Source organism: Hyposmocoma kahamanoa, unplaced genomic scaffold (genome assembly GCF_003589595.1).
Source record: "Hyposmocoma kahamanoa isolate Upper Pololo Valley unplaced genomic scaffold, ASM358959v1 63, whole genome shotgun sequence".
In the NCBI taxonomy this organism is placed as follows: domain Eukaryota; kingdom Metazoa; phylum Arthropoda; class Insecta; order Lepidoptera; family Cosmopterigidae; genus Hyposmocoma; species Hyposmocoma kahamanoa.
Window position 1 is genome coordinate 16,979,864 of NW_020653851.1, and position 7,402 is coordinate 16,987,265.

General features: G+C 34.9%; 1 long non-coding RNA gene across 1 annotated transcript; it reads left to right on the forward strand.

Moving 5' to 3' along the window:
* Positions 1 to 5,257: 5,257 nt before the first annotated feature.
* Positions 5,258 to 6,711, forward strand: LOC113229873. The gene is made up of 3 exons (XR_003310444.1): positions 5,258 to 5,297; positions 5,927 to 5,954; positions 6,512 to 6,711. It is a non-coding gene; the product is annotated as an uncharacterized LOC113229873 (long non-coding RNA).
* Positions 6,712 to 7,402: the final 691 nt, after the last annotated feature.

Below are 7,402 nucleotides of genomic sequence, written 5' to 3' on the forward strand. Positions count from 1 at the left end.
TTTAATGTACAATAAAACAGAACAGCAGACTTTGTAGTTTCAGTTAATTCCAGATATTGCTCTCGAGTAAGTAAAATTTTTACATAATATATATACTACTCAAATACAATGAAAAATACAAATAAATCATTTTTGCACTGCGTTCACTGAACTAAAATGACTGAACTAAGAACTAAGCAACTTATGCTAACAAAGGTTAGGTTAAGTTATATTATGTTTGTGAACATGCATTAATTGCAAACTACTTAAGTACTGTAAACAAAAAAAAATGTACTTGTACGTTGTGATGCTAATATATCTGTATTCCTAGGAGAGTTGACACAAGAGCATGCAACTAAAAATTGTCGATGTGTAAAATACTTTCTCGTATCTACTCTTGCCAGTTTGCAGCTTTGTTAAGTTTACTTATCACAAGCAAAAAACAAGATTAACAGAATTTTCAGGTTCGACCCTGCGCAGGGGTTGTACTTTTGGATGCTAACTTTTTTTATAATATCAAGTGACGGGACGAACGAGTCGTGCGCCTGATGGCAAGCTACACGCCTGTCCATAACAGTTGCAGTGCCACTCAGAGCTTTAAATTGTAAAGATCTGAGGAGCGCTGCCACTGCGCCCATTACCCTGAGGCGTAAGTTGACAAGTCCCATGTGCCTGGAATTTCACTAGCACCCTTACCCTTCCAAACCGGTACGCAGTAGTGTTAAATTACTGCTTGGCGCCAGAAATAGGTAAGGTGGCAGTACTACCCTGGAGGAATTCTTTACTCCTAAATACTATATTTCGAGATCTGCACACTGCCACATTTGCTCCACGCAAAAGTCTAGGAGTTCCCCTCCAAATCTCCTGTCAGGATAAGCATTAACAACGCTGAAGATGAATACGGAATCTATTTGGCACTCTTCCATTATTGTCCACCCACGTCCGAGAGAATTCTCGGTAAACTATAGTATGAATCATAATTAGATGTCCAAATGTAAACAAAAAAAAATGTCATGAAATGTCATGTCAAAATGTGAATACAGATGTGCTAAATCTTCTATTTTTAACAAAATTGGAAAAGGAAGAGGTTTGCCTTTTCTGTTTGCAATTATGATAGATTGGAATTCCATTTTCGTACGAATTCGGTACAAAATGTCTCAACCTCAATAAAACTTAGAGCCTATGCCGATGTCGTATTTTATACATGCCGACAACTCACTGTAGTGAATCGATTCGAACGCGCGCAAACATGGCATTGATTACATATTAGCTTATATACGAAAGTAACAAATATAACTAAAATTAAAATTATCGCTTCGTCGGCGCTTATACATACGCCGTGTGCATAGGCTCTTAATGAACAACAAAAACATAATAAAAATGTAACAAATTAACAACAAAGAAAAACTTTTACACTACACTACACTATAATTTAAAAAAAACGAACTACGGAGGCAAGAAAACATTCCAAGTTTATGAAACGAAACACGAATGACATCTATGACACAAAATGGCGGCACAAAAATGTTTTGATCCCGATTGAGTTACCAGTGCAATGATGAATGATGTCATAAAATTGTTGACGACCTTAGCATAGTCTTTTATTATAATTTCTGTGTTAAACGAAATTAAGTAAAAATATATATTGCAAAATGGGAATAGTTCTGCTTGAAAAGAGTTCTAAACGTTTATTATCGTCAAAATAAAAACTAACATTTAAAATATATTTTTGCTCGGTTATCCCATTTGTTTACATTTTTGATATCTAATTATGATTCAAATTATAAGTACACATAGCTTACGTAAAATAGTAAAAGGGATCGGTCCTATAACACTACCTTTATGCCAGCTATACGCACACTTTTCCACTGCACTACTGATACGACAGCCGAATAGTTTGACCTACCGCCTCTGAAGCACAGGGTCGTGGGTTCAAGTCTGAGCTTGCACTTCGAGTTTTTCGGTAAAGGAAAACATCGCGAGGAAACCTGCACACAAAAAAAAATCGAATTGAGAACCGCCTCCTGTTTTTGAAGTCGGTTAAATATTCACAAAATACCGAGTAATTTAAAAGCATACTGCCTCCCTGGCCGAACGGTTACTTATTTAGTTATTTAGTTATTTAATCCTGCAGAGTTATATTTGGCCTAGTAACTGAATTGTCCTTTCAGATTATTACTATTAAAATCCAGTTTCCCCCGCTTATGAGTTGTAAGAAAGATACACAACTATGCTGGACTGCCACGCCGAGGTCTCGGGTTCGATTCCCAGGCCGTGATAAATATTTATATAGCCTACATTTATTTTATCCGTGTCTTTGGGTGTAATTTGTGGTTGTCTGTGTGTGTGTCCATGTCACTCGGGATACAGGGCATTCCTAGTGCGGGGCTATGAGTGTTATGCAGAGTATTATTATTATTAAAAAAAGCACAGCTGATAAATAAAATGTGTAGAAAAAATAGAGAAATCACATTTGAAAAATTGTTTTTACAACGTCAAAGAACTTTTATAATAAGTTTAATAAATTAATAACCCTGTAGTAGGTACATAATTATTAAGAATTAATATTTTAGTGAAATGTAAGTTTGAATATTTGCTTGCCGACGATCGGTAAGATATGCTGCACTCGTTAATAACTTGTTTATAAAGTTTTATTTAACCATATCTTATGCAAATACAAATTATTTCATTTTACAATGTTAAATACATTCGGATAATCGTATCCTGTACAAATAGTCTTTGTACAGTCTAGTTAAAAAAAAAAATTAAAACCTAGTCTAAGAGTCGTATTCCAGAAGTCTAATCAATACTCAAGTCAGGACTTGAGTATTGCAGTGAGCACTGAAAATCATACTCAAGTCTGCTCAAATCCTGACTTGAGCATTGAGTAGAGTTCTGGAATAGGACCCTAAACCGTCTATGCGTTGATTCGTATCGCCGAGACGCAATGCAACGCGACGCGGCGCTAGATTAAAACGAGCAATGCAACATTAACTTTATACTCTACAAAATAAGGCAACATTTCATTAAACTTAGTATAAACCGTCTATGCGTTGATTCACATCGCGGAGACGCTGCATTACCGTGGCTGACTTGTTATTTGTTGTTTGAAGAAATGTATACTTTATTTGGTAGAGAATATGTGCTGTAGTATATTACATTTTTAAAGTGCGCCCGCCGCAGCTCGCTGTAGTCCATCGCCGATTGCTGCAGCTTCGTTTTCATTTGTTTGTTTAATGAAATGTTGCCTTATTTTGTAGAGGATAAAGTTAATGTTGCATTGTTCGTTTTAATGCAGCGTCGCGTCGCGTTGCGTTGCGTCTTGGCGATATGAATGACGCCTATGCCCATCATACATTGATGATTTTCAACATTATTGTTGCAATATGCTTCGAGTCCATGGACGTTCGAACACGTCCCAAACGTAGAGCGAAATAAACTATATATATACGCTATTATGACTATCATGTAAAAATAATATTTCAATTAACTACGTCTCAAATTTTCCTACAGCTGAACAATGACAGTATTGTTTGCTGTTACAGATATCTATTGCTCTATATATTCTAATTGGTCTCATTAACATATGAATGTATTTTCCCATTGTCTAACGTTTTCTGGAAGTACTATTTATCGAACTTGTCTGTATTTGATGGAATATTCCACTGTAGGGTGAATTGGTACATTGAAAATAAGTTTTCTTTGAAAATGATTCAATGGAAAATATTTTTGGTTATGGATTTGACAGGGCTTGTATACATATTCTTACAGTTTATAAGCGGGAGATATTGGATTTTAATAATAATCATTTGAACGGACAATTCACTTTATGAAATAAATAAAATTAATAACCTAATAGATATTACAGTATACAGAACACGCAACATGCTAAATTTTTTTATAATAGGGCATGCAAAAATCGAGTCATTTTGAAAACTGTTTTTTTCGGTTTGTAGTTTTTGGTTACTCGGTTTTTTTCGGATATATTTGTATTGTTACCCAAATAATTAAGTTAAGTGCCAGAAAACTAGGAAAAACATCAGATCAGTGTTTTGCCTAGAGGATAGAAAAAATGTGTTTTGTAGATTATTTTTATTATTTATGGAATTCACAGCTTCAAAGAGATCAATCAACTTCTCGAATTATAACAGAAAACAAATCATAAACACTAATATTCTAAAATAAATATGTATGTATATCTATAGACAAGCAATTAAACATCTACTTTTTCAGTCGGATTCTATGTAATGTAGCGTTAGGCTATTTTCAAAGACAAAGACTTAGATATTTAACAAAATGTACTATATTAATATAAAAATCGAAAACAACGAAAAATTCCTTCGATCTGGCTGGATTCGAACCAGCGCCTTCAGCACGCCGTGTCTGAAGCGCTCACGAACCAGAAGACCTCACAAATTTCTTTATGTGCTTGTTGCAGATCTCTGCACTTAATCACATTAATAATTATAATAACAAACTAGTGGAGTAATATTTAAAAAAATAATCACAGTAGTTGTAAAACATCGTAATATTCAATAAACTTTTTATGCAGAGGTTTTCCCTTACGTTGTGAATTGTAGGCAGCCTGTCTAAACTAGTGAAGTGCTATTTTATGCCTAGGCGTTTTCAGACAGGCATTTCACCGAGTGAGAGTGGTGAGCATCGTCTACAGGCACAAGGACACTTAAAAAAATCTTAGTCTCTTGTATCTGGATTGCTCTGGCTCTCCTTTTCTTCCCATTCAACCTAAAGTGAAAGTCAAATAATCTTTATTTTACAGGCAAGCAAATTACACCTGAAATCGTTATCGTTAATTAAACACTGATGTTCATTCGTAAGAATGCTTAAAAGACCCTCTCATCTAAGTAGCACTAACCCCAACCTTCCATATAACAAATATTAGTAAGCAAACATAAGTCTACGCGTAATCCTCATTTACATTTCTCAAGGTTAAGTTTATAATATAAATACAAGAGAACTGTAGCTGATTTCAGTTGCTAAAGTCAGTGATAAAGTTTAAACTAAACTTTTTATAAAAACCAACCAAAAAAAATATCGAAAGTTATTTTGATTTTCGTTGTCGTGGCTTTCGTGTGCTACGTGAATGGTATATTTTATTTACTTTCTCAACTTTGTTTTGTATAATATTAATGGATATATATATATATTTTTTACTTAAACTGTATATCTTTATTTGTAAATATAAAAGAAAATATTATTTGAAGTTCTGAAAAACATGAGTGCAAAAATGTATTTAAAAAACATGTTTTATTTGAAGGTAATGCTGAATCAAAGAAGAGTGACTTCCCTGAAGTACCGTAAGTATATATAGGTATTACTAGGTACTCGTTAGGGCTTTCATTCCGGGAATCTCGGTCTCGAAAATTTCGAGTCTCGACAATTTTTCGGCATTTTTGAGACTCGAGACTAAAGTTGTTAGTCTCGGAAATATACAGACGTTCGAGACATAATTCACTTATTAAAAAGTATTAAAATGATTTAGTAAAACCAAGTAATTTATTATTCTGGTTACATGGACATGGCCACACTGTGGAGTGGAGTTTAGTACAATTTGTGGGAATTACGCAACGGCAGTAACAAAATCAATTCCCTATCTGACTCTATATTAAATGCCCTTTGTGCCTTAAGTACCCACAATAAAAGAAAAAGTAACTTTCATAAATAATTGTTCATTTTATAATTTATGACTTAATAAAGAACTTAATTAAAATATCATTTTTTGATTGTCTGAATGCTTAGCCTAAAAATAAGGAAACCTACATTTGAAACAGACTCGAAAGTTTAATTTTCCCAGGGATTCTTGATTTGTATTTTTACCGGGGCTCGGAAATGTTTAAATAGACAATGTACTCGTTCGCACACGTTTGATGATAATCGCAGATAATAAATAATACATTGAGTTGAATTTGAATTGTTTTATTTTCAGATCGGGCTATGATACAGATGCTCCAGGGGTAAATTTGAAAATTGTTTTATATAATATATTTTATACAATTTATAAATACATAATTGTTAGTGTGCCTCTTGTATTGGATACAAGCAACTAGCAATTAGAAGCAAATATTCTATTTTCATACAGTCGCGGTTGCCTCAACGGCGACAGTGTTCGATTGCCGCAACCGGCGACTGTGTCGATTTCATATTTATTGTATGAAAATAAATATTCGCTCTAGCTGCCGGTTGCTTGTATCCATCACAAGACACACATTTGCGCGGCGCCTAGCAATTTCAATGATCTGTATAGATTTTGCAAATGTGTAAATAATAATTGTTATTTAAAAGAAATAAGTGGACCCGTAACAGTAAAGTAGTACTTTAAATCATACACAAACAAAATCATGTATGATTCAAAATACGATTGGCATAGTACTTTGAATCATACACAAAGAAAATTGTGTATAATTCAAAGTACGACTTTGCTCCCACTTTATTTGTATTTCTATAGCCCTCTAGGGACTTGTAGCTAAGTTCTAACAGTTCATTGTTAGTAATCTTTTAATTTTTTTTTCAGAATCAAGGAAACCTTGATTCTGAAAACCATTTCCAGTCCCACTCAGAGCAAAAGTCATTCAGAATGGTGAACGGCAAGGTGGTAGAGGACAAGGGGGTTAAGACTGACTTCACGGATGACAACGGAGTAGTTAACAAGAAAACTAAATACTTTGGCAATTGATGGTGCTTCATAAGCAGATTTACTTTGTGGTTCTTAGCTATTCTCCACAATGATGTCATTCCTGAGCAATATTAAAAAAAAATCTTTAAAAAAGATCTTGTATTTTATTGCAAGTTTTTGCATCTCGTTTTGTAGTGTTATTTGACGAAATTATTACCCTCGAAAAGATAGTTATTTTATTAAATTAAAATAAACCAGATGGTAGACGGGCAGGAAATACTTGTACATCGATGAGTATATCTACTTGGACCAGTTACCAAGTTTGGAAAATAGGCAAGACAAGGAAATCCGTCATCCCATCGAGAACGCTTGGAAGAGCTACTGGTCCTTGAAAGTGACCTTTCAAGGACCAGTAGCTCTTCCAAGCGTTCTCGAAAAGGTCCTTGAAAGGGCGCATGAAGATTGACCTATGTCGCTTAAGAGCCGACTCATCGATATGTAACCTACGATGGACAGACATGGTTGCTGACCGAGTTCCAGAAGTCTTAACTCAAAATCTGCCAGAGCGCGATGGAATGCAGCATTCTGGGCCTTAAACGCATTAACCGACACAATACAATGCTGCATTCAATGACTGGCATTGTTGATGTAGGGAACAAAACAGCCAAGCTCAAATGCGATTAGGTGGGCCACGTTAGCGAAATGCAACTCTAGAAGTTGTCGAACGTCGTCAGTCCTTGGGTGTCCGAGGATGGAAGGCGATGGTGGGGATGAACGAGAAGGCGTTGG